The sequence below is a fragment of the Budorcas taxicolor genome, chromosome 4 (assembly GCF_023091745.1).
Source record: "Budorcas taxicolor isolate Tak-1 chromosome 4, Takin1.1, whole genome shotgun sequence".
Taxonomy (NCBI): Eukaryota; Metazoa; Chordata; class Mammalia; order Artiodactyla; family Bovidae; genus Budorcas; species Budorcas taxicolor.
The window spans coordinates 26001160-26019039 of record NC_068913.1 but is presented as its reverse complement, the minus strand read 5'-3'; the positions used below and the strand labels follow the sequence as shown (position 1 = coordinate 26019039).

Genomic DNA, 17880 nt, shown 5'->3' with positions numbered 1-17880 from the left:
CCAGCAGTTCCTCCTACCCCCTGATTAATTAGAAATAAAAGAACACTAATCTGTAGAAATTTTCCAAAACCTTATTATTTGATTTCATCTGCTTTAGAAATGTGAGACTGATAAAAAATACATTTGGTTGATTTTAATTTGCTTAGTCTAGTATGATATATACAAAGCATTCAAGAAATAAAATGATTTGATTATTTGTATCACATTTTTCCCTTTGCATAATAAATTTTATCATAGCAGTTGACAATATTTCTAAATTAACTGGAGAGGGAAGGGCTCAGATTAACATCTTCCAGGCAGAAAACAGACACTCTTCTATCAATTACTTGAATGAATTCACATTACATTTGTAGCGATGACATCTACTTGAGGGGATTGACTTTCTTATTGTAGAATTTAAATTCAAAGCATCTTGACAAATTGGAGAAGTGGAAAGATAAAAATTAAATTGAGTTCTGTAGGGACAAAGTGGAGAATAATTCATTTCAGCAGGAAAATAATTTCCAGAAATAAGATGAAAGTACAGCTTAGGAGTAGCTAAAAGGAAAGTTAAGGACTATGGCCAAATAGAAATTACAATTTAGCATGATAAATGAAATAGGAAAAAGTAATTCTGAATTGATATGACATTTAGGAAATGTGAAGCATTTGTATTGTGGACCCTGCCTTTATTAGGGAGTTGTGAGCTGTTCTAAAATGATGTAATGAAATTTGACTACAGAGAACATTAAGAATCACCTGACAGGATAGGCCGCTGGCTGACCAAAAGGGGGCATCATTTTTATTCACAGTGTATTAAAATGATACACCACATAAGATGCTTGAACACTTGAGCAAAATAACAGCACACTGATAAGTAAGCAAGCAAGCTAATTTTAATTGGAAAAACTCTGTCTTTTTAGAATATTTTGTATTATCTTAAAAGAGGCGCCTGTTTGCTAGACAATAACATCCTTGCTGTAAGGGAACTTAAGACATTCTCACATAGTATCAGGTTTAATTTATTCCAGAAATGACAGCATTTAAAAGAACTTTACTTGTTTTAATTCTCCACTAGGATCCTGGCTTTCCATGGTATCTTTTCACATAATGCCCTTTCCATATAATTCGGTGGCAGACTTTGTAACTCCATAGAAATTTATAATGGCATGAAAGTACCTTTCTCTGAAAATAGTATGGAGTCATAGTTAGAGTGATTTTTCCCACAAGATTTAGAGGGACAAACACTACAAAGCTTTTCCAAAAACTGATACACATATTTTTACCCTATTACTAATATGACCCCAATTACTTCCTATTTCCCATACTCACGTATGGTTGTTAGCCTATATGTTCCTCTACAGAGGCTTGAGAACCAAGCTTGCCTTTTTTAAAAAAAACAAACTAAACTCACTTAAAATAACCCCAACCACAGTTTTCATAGACATCCCTGGTGGCTCAGATGGTAAAGCGTCTGTCTACGATGCAGGAGACCCAGGTTTGATCCCTGGGTTGGGAAGATCCCTTGGAGAAGGAAATGGCAATCCACTCCAAAACTATTGCCTGGAAAATCCCATGGACAGAGGAGCTTGGTAGGCTACAGTCCATGGGGACTCGCAAAGAGTCAGACACGACTGAGCGACTTCACGTTCATGTTCACAGTTTTAATATACTCCTGAAGGACATTACATAAAGTAAGTGTAGGAATGACTTGTGAAATGTTCAGTTTGACAACAGACCACTACAGGTCAGATTGATTAAATGAAATGGTGCTTAATTGTGACCACACTCTTATCTGGTAGCCTCATGAAGACTCTAGCAGAACCCTTACTGTTACCCTGATTACTAAAATGTATTAGTGACATGAAATTGTGCAGGCCTCTTTAACTGGATTTAGGCTTACTTAGCAATGTTTAAATCATGTGTAGATGTTTCCTGAGGAGAAATGCTGTGCATGTGTTCTCAGAATATACATAGGTAACATAAAGTTTTTATTACACAAATTTTAGAAAGTATTTATCAGTAAAAATGTATATTTTGAGTAACAGTTGAAACATAGCATACACTCTGCTCTGTAAACTGTTTGGTTTGGTTTTAATAATATAAGCTTATTTAATACCTAAATAGTATTCCCTTAAGTGGATGCATATGCAATATTTAATAAATACCTTATAGTGAATATTTACTGCCCCCCCAAGTATTCCCTACATAATATTGAAATGAACTACTTTTTACATTCCTCTTTGCAAAATCTGATTTTTCCCATGAAGTGATTTTATAAGAAGTAGGTTATTTGGGACAAGGAAGTGTGCTTGTTGTTAGGAATTTTTATATAGATGGCTGATTTCCCACCTAAAAATATCCACTTACATACCTACTACACTTATTTCACTATATTTATGTCAATAATAACCATCATAGTTATTATTACTTTTAAGCTGAAGGAAAAGCATGTTTTAATTTGCTTTTAATTTCTAACAATGTTGAACATCTTATTGTGTTTATTGACAATTATATTTTTAAAATCATTGCTTGGATCCCTAGTTCTTTTTAATTGGTCTGTTTGTTTTGTAATGAATTGATAAGGTTTCACATATTAAATGTATTAATTCTCTGTCATATATTAGATGCCTATAAAATTATGAAATGAAAAATTCTCAATTTTACTATTTCAGTTGCAAAAACAGTAATTAGTATAAGAAAAAAAGCCTCATTTCTTATAAAAAACCATATACCAAATGAATGTATATTTTATTTTATTCACAGTCAGTGAAAGTGAACGTGAAGTCACTCAGTCATGTTCTACTCTTTGCAATCCCGTGGACTGTGGCCTACCAGGTTCCTCCGTCCGTGGGATTTTCCAGGCAAGAGTACTGAAATGGGTTGCCATTTTCTTCTGCAGAGGATCTTCCCAACCCAGGGATCGAACCCAGGTCTCCTGCATTGTAGGCAGAGACTTTACTGTCTGAGCCACCAGGAAAATCAAAATTTTCACCTTTATTAAAAATTAAACATTTTAATTAAAAATTAAACATTAAAAATTTAATTAAAATTTTAAATTAAAAATCAGTCAATATTTTTGCCTTTATTAAAGCATCATTTTAAATACAAAATAGTTACACTGTTCCATGTAATAAGAGACTGTGCATATGATATCTTGATATTAACAAATATAATAATTATTAAAAAATTTTTAGACTTTGGGCTTAAGGAAAATAGCAATAACAAAAACAAATCTCAACATTTCCATTAAAACATTTTCTCCCTCTACTGGCAGTAATATGCTTATGAAAATATACAATAAACACCATTTTTCTCTCTTAAAAAATAGGAAAATTTAAACTCTACATAATGACAAGTGTTTTCTAATGAGAAATACTTTAGAAATAAAAGTTCTTCTAGAAGTTACCAGTCATGTCTTCTAAGCGAGTCACATAGCCATTGATAAAACACTGGATGATACAATTGCAAAGATTAAAAAATACCTTTAAGAAGTACGAATGCAGTAAACTTTCCTTGATTGCAATGAAGACAGACAGAGAGGAGAGGGGAATGTGAATTGAGCCCTTAAGAAGAAACAGTAATTTTAAGAAAAACTTTTTCTTGATCTTTAATTATTTTTTAAAAATAGCAATCAAAACTAACTTACAGATATATTAAAGAGCCTGTGTGATTGCCAACATTATTTATGAAATTACTAGTGATAATTAATTGTAATTTTTAATAAATAAAATTTATTAAAATTTTCCTTGTGCTTGCAAGGCATTACAGAAGTTGCTATGAGAGCCAAATAGAAATCATTTCTCATTCCTCATTAAATTTTTTTTAAAAGCATATTAAACCTAATGGCAAAATTTAAATTATTAAAGAATATCCTTATGGAGAAACCTAGGTACCATTCTGATACTGTAGAATTGGTAAACCAAAGAACTTATTCAAAACTATTTTGCCTTAAATTTTCTTTGTTTTTTCCCAAGGTTTCTTACTCAATATTTGATTATTAGTCAATTCAATTCACTCAGTCAATAAATACGTGTATGCTAATTACATGTAGTGCTCTGCAGCATCATTTTATATATTGTGTTATTGATTTCTGTTCATATATTCCTTCATCTTAGAGCACATTTGAAATGACTGTGTATTTAACACTTCTGTATATTTACTCAGTCCACACTTCTATATACTTAACTGCATTTGGTTAATGCAGAAACCCATTTACATCCCTTGAGTGCTAGGTAAGGACAGTGAAGGTATCTTTAAGAGAGGAAGCACTTGACGAGGGCTGGCTGACATCTATTGTTCATCATTTCTATGTATTTTACTATCATTATGGGTTTCCTAGGTGCCCCAGTGGTAAAGAACCCACCCACCAACGCAAGAGATGCTGGTTTGATCCCTGGGGAAGGAAATGGCAACCCAGTCCAGTATTCTTGCCTGGACAGAGGAGCCTGGAGGCTACAGTCCATGGAATCAGGAAGAGCTGGACATGACTAAGCACATGCACAACTATCATTATATTTCTGCCAACAGATTTTTCAAGAACTGTAGCAAAACCAATGATGAACATGACCATTAATGCTCTATATATTGAAATTCACTTTAATCATTTATTCCTGCTGCTTACTCAAAATATAAATTTTTTTTAAGTTTGTTAGACCATTACATGGAACTTTATTAGAGCACATAAAAAATTTGTTCCTTTTACTTCTTTTAGATATTTGAGGGTAGCTACAGTTTCCTTTGTCATTCTCCAATGAATAATCAAATTATAAAAATTAATTTAAAGGTGACTTTTAAAGATATTCAAAGTAATTTTGATGAAATTATTTAAAGAAAGTTTACTCACAATTAAAAAAAATCATTTCACTAATAAGTTCCTATAAAATAGTTACTCTTTTCCAAACAGAATTTGAAGATACAGGTGTTTCTCTGGGCAGAAAGACAGAAGAATGCAGTGGTCCTACGCTGAAGTCAATTACAAACTATTTAGGGAAGTTAAACACATGAAAATGGTTGTCCTTCTCATTTGTATTATTTCGCTATATTCAATTCTCCACACTGCAGTCCTTTTAAAATGCAAATAAGATTAATAAGTGGCTCATGGTGACTCTTGCAAATATAAAATTTCAAGTGAAAGCTGTAGTCCATAATGAAACTTTGCAGATGTTTTTAAAAGGCAAATCAGATCATGTCCCCATTTTGCATGCAATACCAAAGCCTCTACCTGGGCTCCAGACAGTCAAATCTGACTACAAACTGGTGACTTGTCTGCCAATACTTTTTCTGCACGGCCTCAGCTCCAAGCACTCTTGGCTACCTGCCTACACTTGACCACACTGAGTTCATGCTTCTCCCATTGAGGCCTGCATTCCCTAATCCCTCTGCCTGGAATGCTCTGACCACATACGTCTTAGACTTACTCCCTCACTTCCTTTAGACCTCCACTTCCTTATATAGGCAATCCCTGATCTTAAATAAAATGGCACCACCCATCAACATTCTACCCCTTTAAATAGTATTTTTTCTTTATTTAAAAAATATTTATCTGTGATGGATCATAGTTGCATCACAAGGGATCTTCCTTGCAACAGGCCAGTTCCTTAGTTCTGGCATGGGAACTCTTAGTTGCAGCATGTGGGATCTAGCTCCCTGACCAGGGATTGAACCCGGGCCCTCTGCATTGGGAGTTTTAGCCATTGCACCACCAAGGGGTGTCCCCAGGTTTGGTTTGGTTTGTTTGTTTTTCAGCTGTTAGGTAAATATCTACTGAGTTTTCACCCTTATTGACTACAGGCTTCCTGAGAGCAAGGACTGTTTTTCGGATTCATTACTCTGTCTCCAGCACCTTCAACTGTCCTTGGAAGCCCGGCTACCAGCCTATACCCTGAATCCACGTGAATTAGAAAGGACACTCCTGCCTCAAATTATTAGATAGTCAACACCTGTGACCAGAGTGTTCATTGTAAAACTGCTTGGTAATTGTGAAGTAAGTGACATCCTCGGGTGGCAGGCAACCTGGGAGCATGATTTGCTCCATTATATAACATCGCCCCTAAGCTGACAAGGTTACTAGTTTCCTTTGCCCTACACGCAACAAGCCAAATGCTGAGAAACCAAGGTTTACAATCGAGAAAGAGTTTATACACAAGGCAGTCAAACAAGGAAACAGAAAACAAGACTTAGTTCTGCTTCCCTGAAGCCAAGAGGGTTGGAATGTTTATGGAATGAGCAGGGTGGTCCTCAGTTCAGTTCAGTTCAGTCCCTCAGTCGTGCCCGACTCTGCGACCCCATGAATCGCAGCACACCAGGCCTCCCTGTCCATCACCAGCTACCGGAGTCTACTCAAACTCATGTCCATCGAGTCGGTGATGCCATCCAGCCATCTCATCCTCTGTTGTCCCCTTCTCTTCCTGCCCCCAATCCCTCCCAGCATCAGTCTCCCAATGAGTCAACTCTTCGCATGAAGTGGCCAAAGTATTGGGGAAAGATGATTCGTGCAGAAAGAGGTGAGGTCATCTGCACAGGCGCATTGGGTTGCTCGCCTCTGCATATTCTAAATAGAGGTGCCCAGAAGGATCTGAGGGTGGAGTTTTCTAGTCCTCTGCCTTCCAAAGGCCATTCATGAGACACCACTCAGGTCAGTTTTAGAATCAGCGGTCCCAACTGGTCTTAGCCAGCTCACGGTGGAGAAGAGCTGACTCCGAGTTCTTATAGAACAGCTGGGCTACGTGAAGCTGAGCTGGTAGGCAATTAGAGGAAAAGAGAAAGGAAAAATAGCTAACACTGGCTTCTTAAAAGCAGAGGGGATTTTACAGGCTGTTACAAAACTGTTGCTCTGCAGGACAAGCTCAAGAATTCCTGTTAGCCATCAGCTTCTGTTAAATCTGTGGGGCAGGGTTCAGTTGTAGCAAGAATATTGGTTGAATTAATTCATGACTGAAATGACATGACATCCATTCAAAGATATACCTGTAGATCTAAATTTGTTTAAAATGTCGCTCAGGAACACTTTCTAACGGGGCAGTCTGTGGGTGTCATAATTCAAAACAAAAATGTAGTTATAGTCTTTGAAATTGTACTAAAAATATATGAAGTCGAATGAGAAAAAAACTAGAAAGGAAAGTTAAGGAGAATAGGCTTTAACAGATGTTCATTTGGACAGAAAAGGGAAAATTTTCCTTTTGCTCACATGCCTGTCTTGAAATTTTCACAATTTTTTTGCAGACATTTTGGCTGGTTTCCAAACATACATCATTGCTTGTCTGGTATGAGGAATGCCATCTGTGCTCTATGGAAATCCTTTTTTAAAAATGGACTGCTAATTATACTCCAGGCAGGTGCTGTTAAAGTGAAATCAGGTGTCAAGCTTACAATTGTCTAAAATGACTATGCTATATTGAAAAAGAATGGCAAAGCATATTGTAAAATGGAATTTAAGCATAACATGTAAGTGTTCCATTTTTGGGGTGTTGCAAAGGTCAGATTGCAGAGCAAAGCTGTAAAACTTTCAAATTACTTCCACCATCAACAATGGCATAAAGCTTTAATTTAAATAAATGATATAGACTACATCAAAGTTACACATTTCCTCACTGAAATACGTCCCAATTATATTTTTTTATGAAAAATATATGAAGGAGGAACAGTGAGCTGAACAGTATGACTACCAATTCCAAAGTAAATACATTTTGGAAAATTAGTCAAAATTAAAATTTTATGGTAATTAAATGGAACCTATTATATTATCAGAATAAATAGACTCATTGGCATGTTTTAGGCCCCTGCGGGGCAAAATAACCAATTTAGTTTTCTTAAATATATTATTTAAATAGAATTACTCTAGGCTTTTACAGTTAGACTATAGATTTACAATGACATACTCATTTGATATTGTGCTAGTTCATATAAATAAGATAGAAAAACATCTCAAATTTTGAAGTTCGGGTATAAATGTATCTAATACACAAAAAAAATGTCATGATCATTATAAGAATCTAACTTTGTCATTGCTTATGATGTGTGATCTATTTCCCTTTTGCAATATGGTTAATACTGAACTGTACTAATACATTATATCATTTAATCCTGATAGCAACCCTATTAGAGTCCACTATTGTCCTAGGCTACAGATGAGATCACTGAAGCGTAGCTAGTTAAAGCATCTTGCCTAAACCCACATGCCACTAAGTGGGGTTTATAGTCAAATCTAAACCCCAAAACTTGTGCTTTGACCACTCCAAAAATAGCCTCTTCCTATAGGACATAGCAACTAAACAACAACAACAACACAGATATATTAAGTAGAAGGATTTCGCTAATCAGCTTAACTGATCACAGAGGAAATGACACCTGTATAGCAAAGTATTGAAATTTACATAGCAAAAGAGCTCAGCTGAAATTCCAGCCACAGTCACTATAGCCAAATCTAATAGAGATATAAACAGGAAGTTTAAAAGGCCTTTTCTTTACCATAAGTCTAGTGGGTCTCTTAAGAGTCTAGAGGCTTAAAGCAGGAAGCTTCTTCTTATATCCAATTCCAGTTAGCTTAGTTATCTGTTTTGTTACCGAGTCCAAGCTCGAAGGGCTTTCCTGGTGGTTCAGAGATAAAGAATCAGCCTGTAATGCAGGAGTTGCAGGAGATGCAGATTTGACCCCTGGGTTGGGAAGATCCCCTGGAGGAGGCATGGCCACCCACTCCAGTATTCTTGCCTAGAGAATCCCATGGACAGAGGAGCCTGGCAGGCTACAGTCTGTGGGGTCCCAAAGAGTCCAATAGGACGAAGCAACTTAGCATGCATGCATCAAGCTCAAATTGCTCACCACAGGACAGGCCACTAAATACACAGACAAGTTGTTTGGATGAAGAAGAGCAACTTGAAGACTTCCCAGGTAGTGCTAGTGATAAAAAGAACCCACCTGCCAATGCAGGAGACATAAGAGATGTGGGTTCCATCCCTGGGATGGGAAGATACCCTGGAGTAGGAAATGGCAACCCACTCCAATACTCTTGTCTGAAAAATCCCATGGATAGTGGAGCTTGGTGGATTACAGTCCATGAGGCTGCAAAGAGTTTGACACAACTGAAGCAACTTAGCATGTGATGTTGAAGAAGACTCTTGAGAGTTCCTTGGACTGCAAGGAGATCCAACCAGTCCATCCTAAAATAAATCAGTCTGCAACATTCATTGGAAGGACTGATGCTGAAGCTGAAACTCTAATACTTTGGCCACCTGGTGTGAAGAACTGACTCATTTGAAAAGACCCTGACTAAGTGACTGAACTGAACTGAACTGATAGAAGCTTTATTCAGAAAGTCAGCAGACAAGGTGGTAGATTAGTCCCAAGTAGCCATTTTACCCGAGCTACAGTTCAGGCTTCTTTTATACTGAATGGAGAGATGAGCAGCTGGTCATTGCAGGCTTCTTGGTGTAGGAATCATTTAATATGGTGGCTGTCCATGAGGGTCTGGTCACAACAACAATGTTCCTATAAACCTGAAATGAAACAAGTATTATTTTCTGTTCTGGGGATTCTCATAAAGCTCAATGCCTTGAGAATAGGCTATCATGTATATTTTCAGTTCAGTTCAGTCACTCAGTTGTGTCCAACTCTTTGCGACCCCATGAATCACAGCACGCCAGGCCTCCCTGTCCATCACCAACTCCCGGAATTCACCCAAACTCATGTCCATTGAGTCGGTGATGCCATCCAGCCATCTCATCCTCTGTCATCCCCTTCTCCTTCTGCCCCCAATCCCTCCCAGCATCAGGATCTTTTCCAGTGAGTCAACTCTTTGCATGAAGTGGCCAAAGTACTGGAGTTTCAGCTTTAGCATCAGTTCTTCCAAAGAACATGCAGGGCTGATCTCCTTCAGAATGGACTGGTTGGATCTCCTCACAGTCCAAGGGACTCTCAAGAGTCTTTTCCAACACCACAGTTCAAAAGCATCAATTCTTTGGCACTCAGCTTTCTTCACAGTCCAACTCTCACATCCATACATGACCACTGGAAAAACCATAGCCTTGACTAGATGGACCTTTGTTTGCAAAATAATGTCTCTGCTTTTGAATATGCTATCTAGGTTGGTCTTAACTTTCCTTCCAAGGAGTAAGCGTCTTTTAATTTCATGAATCCAATCACCATCTGCAGCGATTTAGGAAGCCCAGAAAATAAAGTCTGACACTGTTTTCACTGTTTCCCCATCTATTTGCCATGAAGTGATAGCAAGAGAGTTACAGAAAAACATCTATTTCTTCTTTATTGACTATGCCAAAGCCTTTGACTGTGTGGATCACGATAAACTGTGGAAAATTCTGAAAGAGATGGGAATACCGGACCACCTGACCTGCCTCTTGAGAAATCTGTATGCAGGTCAGGAAGCAACAGTTAGAACTGGACATGGAACAACAGACTGGTTCCACATAGGAAAAGGAGTACGTCAAGGCTGTATATTGTCACCCTGCTTATTTAATTTATATGTAGAGTACATGATGAGAAACACTGGGCTGGAAGAAACACAAGGAATCAAGATTGCCAGGAGAAATATCAATCACCTCATATATGCAGATGACACCACCCTTATGGCAGAAAGTGAAGAGGAACTAAAAAGCCTCGTGATGAAAGTGAAAGAGGAGAGTGAAAAAGTTGGCTTAAAGTTCAGCATTCAGAAAACGAAGATCATGACATCCGGTCCCATCACTACATGGGAAATAGATGGGGAAACAATGGAAACAGTGTCAGACTTTATTTTGGGGGGCTCTAAAACCACTGCAGATGGTGATTGCAGCCATGAAATTAAAAGACGCTTACTCCTTGGAAGAAAAGTTATGACCAACATAGATAGTATATTCAAAAGCAGAGACATTACTTTGCCAACTAAGGTCCGTCTAGTCAAGGCTATGGTTTTTCCAGTGGTCATGTATGGATGTGAGAGTTGGACTGTGAAGAAGGCTGAGCACCGAAGAATTGATGCTTTTGAACTGTGGTGTTGGAGAGGACTCTTGAGAGTCCCTTGGACTGTGAGGAGATCCAACCAGTCCATTCTGAAGGAGATCAGCCCTGGGATTTCTTTGGAAGGAATGATGCTAAAGCTGAAACTCCAGTACTTTGGCCACCTCATGCGAAGAGCTGAGTCATTGGCAAAGACTCTGATGCTGGGAGGGATTGGGGGCAGGAGGAGAAGGGGATGACAGAGGATGAGATGGCTGGATGGCATCACCGACTCAATGGACATGAGTTTGGGTGAATTCCGGGAGTTGGTGATGGACAGGGAGGTCTGGCGTCCTGCAATTCATGGGGTCGCAAAGAGTCGGACACGACTGAGCGACTGAACTGAACTGAACTGAACTGATGGGACCTAGATTAGTTTATCTATTTACCAGGTGCTCTAGAGAAAAAAGCGTGTGTGTACATGGACATGTTCAGTCACTAAGTCCTGCCTGACTCTGCAACCCCATGGATTGTAGCTTGCCAGGATCCTCTGTCTATGGGACTTTTCAGGCAAGAATACTGGAGTGGGTTACCATTTCTTACTCCAGGGAGTCTTCTCAACTCAGGGATGGTACCCACATCTCCTGCATTGGCAGGTGGATTCTTTACAGTGAAGCCACTTAGAAGCCCAGAGAGAAAGGGGTTGTAGCCAAACATTCACCATAAAGGATAGAGGGGGAAATGATTTTTTCCTCTTCAACAATTTCTAGTGAACAGGAAGAGGCTTTCTGGGACACCCTACTTGTTCCAGAGCCTGTAGATAAGATAATGGGAAAACTGACAGAAGATGGAAAAGGGTGAGAATTATTATCAAAGCTCTCCCAGATCTCTACTCCTCTTGCCTGGCTGAGAGAGGAAGGCAAAATTTTACATTCCCCCTTTCGTTCATGTTGGCCAGAGAAAAAACATTTGTAAAATTGGATCTCTGAATTGTGACTTGTCAATTGCTTTCAACTCTTCAGTTATTGATCTTTCCTCTCCAGGGACAGCTATTGCCTCCCATTTGGCTTCGTGGTCTGTGTCCTAAGAATTTGACTTTTTGCCTGACTGGGGCATGCAGGCTTTTGCGACTTTGGGCAGCTTAACTGTCAGGTTGAATACCCCCCAAAAATGGCTGAACAGAAATCTGGATTTCACTCCATTTGTGGCTAGGGTCCTACCAACTGTTGGCAACTTTCAGGGATATTGTCTGTCTTTCTTTTGTTTGTTTTTGGGTGTGGCTGTGGATCTCAGGGGGCTCCCCAGTGGCTCAGATGGTAAAGAATCTGCCTACAATGCAGGAGACTTGGGTTCGATCCCTGGGTTGGGATGATTCCCTGGAAAAGGGAAGGGCTACCCACTCCAGTATTCTTGTCTGGAGAATCGCATGGACAGAGGAGCCTGGTGGGCTATAGCCCATGGGTTGCAAAGTATTGGACATGATTGACTGACTAATATTTTTCCCTTCACTGGATCTTAGAAAAGTAGTATGTTCTTCACTTTCTTTGAAGGTGCTTCTTACATCCATGGGATTGTTCAGTGCTGCCAGGAATATTTACCATTCTCAGCTGAAATTCTATAAGTTTTTCTAAAAGATTTTTTTTAGTAGCTCTATAGTCAGAAATTGGTGAGATTGAAAGCTGATATTAAGAGCCCAATAGGAATGTTTTTTTTAGGTCTTCTTCCCTGTGCTAAGATTCTGAGACTTTTGTGGAAGGATGTACTTAAACATTCCAAAGATACATAGTTCCAAATCTAGAACATAGAAAGTTTTTATTTCTATCTTAGTTGAAGGTCTTCTCCCTGGTACAAACAAGCAAAGGAAGATAATGTAGTTGGATGGCTGGGTAAGTCTCTTGATGTCATTCAGGTTGCAACCCAATTCTTTGAGGGATTAGAAAGAAACGAGAGAAGAGAAGAAATGTAACTCTAGAAACAATTCAAAGCCAACCCATCCTTTGGACCAGTACTTAAACCTCCTTCTGGTATGAAGCTAACAGAAGCAGAAGATATTAAGAAGAGGTAGAAAGAATACACAGAAGAACTATACAAAAAAAGATCTTCATGACCCAGATAATCACGATGGTGTGATCACTCACCTAGAGCCAGACATCCTGGAATGTGAAGTCAAGTGGGCCTTAGAAAGCATCACTATGATCAAAGCTAGTGGAGGTGATGGAATTCGAGTTGAGCTATTTCAAATCCTGAAAGATGATGCTGTGAAAGTGCTGCACTCAATATGCCAGCAAATTTGGAAAACTCAACAGTGGCCACAGGACTGGAAAAGGTCAGTTTTCACTCCAATCCCAAAGAAAGGCAATGCCAAAGAATGCTCAAACTACCACACAATTGCACTCATCTCACATGCTAGTAAAGTAATGCTCAAAATTCTCCAAGCCAGGCTTCAACAATACATGAACTATGAACTTCCAGATGGTCAAGCTGGATTTAGAAAAAGCAGAGGAACCAGAGATCAAATTGCCAAGATCCACTGGATCATCAAAAAAGCAAGAGAGTTCCAAAAAAACATCTGCTTTATTGACTATGCTAAAGCCTTTGACTGTGTGGATCACAACAAACTGTGGAAAATTCTTCAAGAGACTGGAATACCAAACCACCTGACCTGCCTCCTGAAAAATCTATACAGGTCAAGAAGCTACAGTTAGAACTGGACATGGAACAACAGACTGGTTCCAAATAGGAAAAGGAGTACATCAAGGCTGTATATTGTTACACTGCTTATTGAACTTCTATGCAGAATACATCATAAGAAATTCTGGGCTGTATGAAGCACAAGCTAGAATCAAAATTGCCAGGAGAAATATCAATAACCTCAGATATGCAGGTGATGCCACCCTTATGGCAGAAAGCAAAGAACTAAAGAGCCTCTTGTTGAAAGTAAAAGAGTAGAGTGAAAAAGTTCGCTTAAAACTCAACATCCAGAAAACTAAGATCATGACATCTGGTCCCATCACTTCATGGCAAATAGATGGGGAAACAGTGGAAACAGTGACAGACTTCATTTTCTTGGGCTCCAAAATCATGGCAGATGGCAACTGCAGCCATGAAATTGAAAGACACTTGCTCCTTGGACGAAAAGTTATGACCAACCTAAAGAGCATATTAAAAAGCAGAGATACTATTTTGCCAACAAAGGTCTGCCTAGTCAAAGCTATGGTTTTTCCAGTGGTCATGTATGGATGTGAGAGTTGGACTATAAAGAAAGCTGAGCACCAAAGAACTGGTGCTTTTGAACTGTGGTGTTGGAGAAGACTCTTGAGAGTCCCTTGGACTGCAAGGAGATCCAACCAGTCCATTCTAAAGGAAATCAGTCCTGAATATTCGTTTGAAGGCTGATGCTGAAGCTGAAACTCCAATACTTTGGCCACCTGATGTGAAGAACTTACTCACTAGAAAAGACCCTGATGCCGGGAAAGATTGAGGGCAAGAGGAGAAGGGGATGACAGAGGATGAGATGGTTGGATGGCATCATTGACTCAGTGGACATGAGTTTGAGCAAGCTTGAGGAGTTGGTGATGAACAGGAAAGCCTGGAGTGCTGCAGTTCATGGGGTTGCAAAGAGTTGGACATAACTGAGTGACTGAACTGAACTGAACTTAAACTGACTGGCCAAAGGATTGGAGTTTCAGCTTCAGCATCAGACCTTCCAGTCAATATTCGGGACTGATTTCCTTTAGGATTAACTGGTTGGATCTCCTTTCAGTTCAAGGGACTCTCAAGAGTCTTCTCCAACACCACAGTTCAAAAGCATCAATTCTTCAGCACTCAGCTTTCTTTATAGTCCAACTCTCACATCCATACGTGACTTCTGGAAAAACCATAGCTTTGACTAGATGGACCTTTGTTGGCAAAATAATGTCTCTGCTTTTTAATATGCTCTTTAGGTTGGTCATAACTTTCCTTCCAAGGAGCAAGCCTCTTTCAGTTTCATGGCTGCAGTCACCCTCTGCAGTTATTTTGGAGCCCAAGAAAATAAAGTCTGAAAAAAAAAAAAGAAAAAGAAAATAAAGTCTGTCATTGTTTCCACTGTTTTTCCATCTGTCTGAATTTTGCTATTAATTCGTATTATCTTTGCTCATTGTTAAACAAAAGTTTGTAAAAAAAAATTTTTTTTCTAGAGGTTTAGATCAGATAGTTAGAATACCCCACATCCTTCTTTTATTGGCCCTAGTCCTTTTCATTGGATTAAACCAGGCTTCCATCTGAATGGATGACTCAGGAGCATCCCTGCCTATGACATTACAGCAAGCAGTTGCAGGGAGTACTTTGAGTAATCATAGACATTTAATGTCTGGGAGTACCTTTATATGAGCTCTGCCATAAGGAGCTCTCTGAGAGCAGGGCGTGAGTGTGAGCTGAAATCTAAGCAGATGAACTGATACCCTGGATCAATTGTTATTGATTGGCTCTTATCCTCTTTCACCACTTTTCTGAAAATGGATATAATTCAAATTTTAAAAATTGCCCAAATCAACTATTTGATTTTTTCTATCAAAACAGAGGGATAAACTTTTCCTCTCATGAAACGCTTTGTAGCCCCTCTTATTCATTCTTCTTGTGCATCCAGTGTAGACATTCTTTTCAGATCTCTTCACTGAAATAAAACATTTATATGTTTATACTGAATGCAATAATTTCATATTTTACTTTTAATCATGTTTCTAAATTGATTAATCAATATTCATTGGTTGTTTCCTTCTAAGGCCCAGAACTGATTTACAAACCACTTTTCTCAATTGAAAGAAAGTAAGTCCTTGGAAAGGCAGTTTTATGTGAAGTATGCTGACAGGGAAAGAAAGAGAGAAAGAGACTAACAGAATTTAGTGTGTTCAGATAAATACAATTTAGATGAAAATTTGCAAACAACTGAAAATGTAGATCATCTTTTAGTTATACAGTTTTATACTATAATTAAAATTTTGTGTATAACCCAGAGTTGAGACAAGAATGTCTTTTGCAAAGTTGCAGACTGAAGAGGAGAATATATTTCCAGCAAACACTGATATTTCAGTAGCATCAGGTTCTCAAGCTGATTGAAAAAAAAAACACATTGAGATAAAGGTTTTATAAATTGACTAAGTTTATGAATTCTGTTTCAAATGTGTGAAGTAATACTTTCATTTCATTTTCATAAATTGACTTTTCTTTTGTGCTCTTAGCAGTTCATTGCCAACATGACAATCTGTACTTCTTAGATTTTCACCACAAGGCTATTTCAGTTGAACTTTAACAGGTGGCATTCACATCATGTATATTCAGGCTGCCCAGTGACAGGAAATGCAAAGAGTTAGGTCCAGATGCATAAAAAATATTGTTTTCCTAGACACTTTTCCTGTAACAGGGCACATCTCCACCTGGAACAAATCCACAGACATTTCAAAGCATAGTAAATCACCATCCAAACTTATTAGCTCTTTAGTTTCCTACACCGACTCCTGTATTACATCCTACTCAGTTGATACCACTATCATCCTCCTAGATGGTCAAATCGTAATTCTGAATAAAAACTGCCTCTTCCTTCTGATTCCTTCCCTGCCCTCAAACTCAGTGTGATGGTCGATAGTTCAGTTAACTTCATGTTACAGCCAACCCTTTCATTCCATCTTTGCTCTAATCACCTTGACCAAGACACTCATTAGAGACCCAGATGATTTTACCTTCCTCCAAAAAGGATTCATTCAGGTTTGCTCCCAGCATTCGTCTGGGTAGGAGCACGTAACTTAACTCAATTATGAATGAAGTATTTTCTTAGCTGAATTTGTCTATTTGAGCTGATCTGTTTTTCTTTTTCAAAATTAATTATTTTTATATGAATATAGTTGTTTTATATATACACAGCCTTTCTATTTTGGATTTCCTTCCCATTTAGGTCACCACAGAACATTGAGTAGAGCTCTGTGTGCTATATAGTAAGTTCTCGTTCAGTTCAGTTCAGTTCAGTCGCTCAGTCGTGTCCGACTCCTCGCGACCCCATGAATCGCAGCACACCAGGCCTCCCTGTCCATCACCATCTCCCAGAGTTCACTCAGACTCACGTCCATCGAGTCCGTGATGCCATCCAGCCATCTCATCCTCTGTCGTCCCCTTCTCCTGCCCCCAATCCCTCCCAGCATCAGAGTCCTTTCCAATGAGTCAACTCTTCGCATGAGGTGGCCAAAGTACTGGAGCTTCAGCTTTAGCATCATTCTTCAAGAGAATTAGAGATACCAAGGGAACATTTCATGCAAAGATGGGCTCGATAAAGGACAGAAATGGTATGGAACTAACAGAAGCAGAAGATATTAAGAAGAGGTGGCAAGAATATACGGAAGAATCGTACAAAAAAGATTTTCATGACCCAGATAATCATGATGATGTGATCACTAATCTAGAGCCAGACATCTTGGAATGTGAAGTCAAGAGGGCTTTAGAAAGCATCACTATGAACAAAGCTAGTGGAGGTGATGGAATTCCAGTTGAGCTATTTTAAATCCTGAAAGATGATGCTGTGAAAGTGCTGCACTCAATATGCCAGCAAATTTGGAAAACTCAGCAGTTCTCATTAGTTATATATTTTTATACATAGTATGACTAATGTATATCGGTCAATCCCAATCTCCCACTTCTTCCTATCTTCCCCTTTCCACCCTTGTTATCCATGTTTTATTCTGTGTCTTCTCCATTTCTCCCTTGTAAAGAAGATCATCTATACCATTTTTCTAGATTCCATATGTATGCATTCATATACGATACTTGTTTTTCTCTTTTTGACTTACTTGACTGTCTGATAGTCTCTAGGTCCATCCACGTCTCTGCAAATGGAGGCTGGTTTATTTCTAATTCATCCTTATCCTAGGTTGTTTGAGCCTGTCTTCATTTTTGGAAGCTAAACTATAACTTTTGTCCTGCATACTACAGCCACTCTTAGTCCCA

The 17880-nt window shown here is 38.6% G+C and overlaps 1 non-coding gene across 1 annotated transcript; it reads left to right on the top strand.

The window, feature by feature from the left end:
* Nucleotides 1–1426: 1426 nt before the first annotated feature.
* On the top strand, nt 1427–1498 carry TRNAR-ACG (transfer RNA arginine (anticodon ACG)). Its single transcript has one exon. It is a non-coding gene; the product is annotated as a tRNA-Arg (tRNA).
* Nucleotides 1499–17880: the final 16382 nt, after the last annotated feature.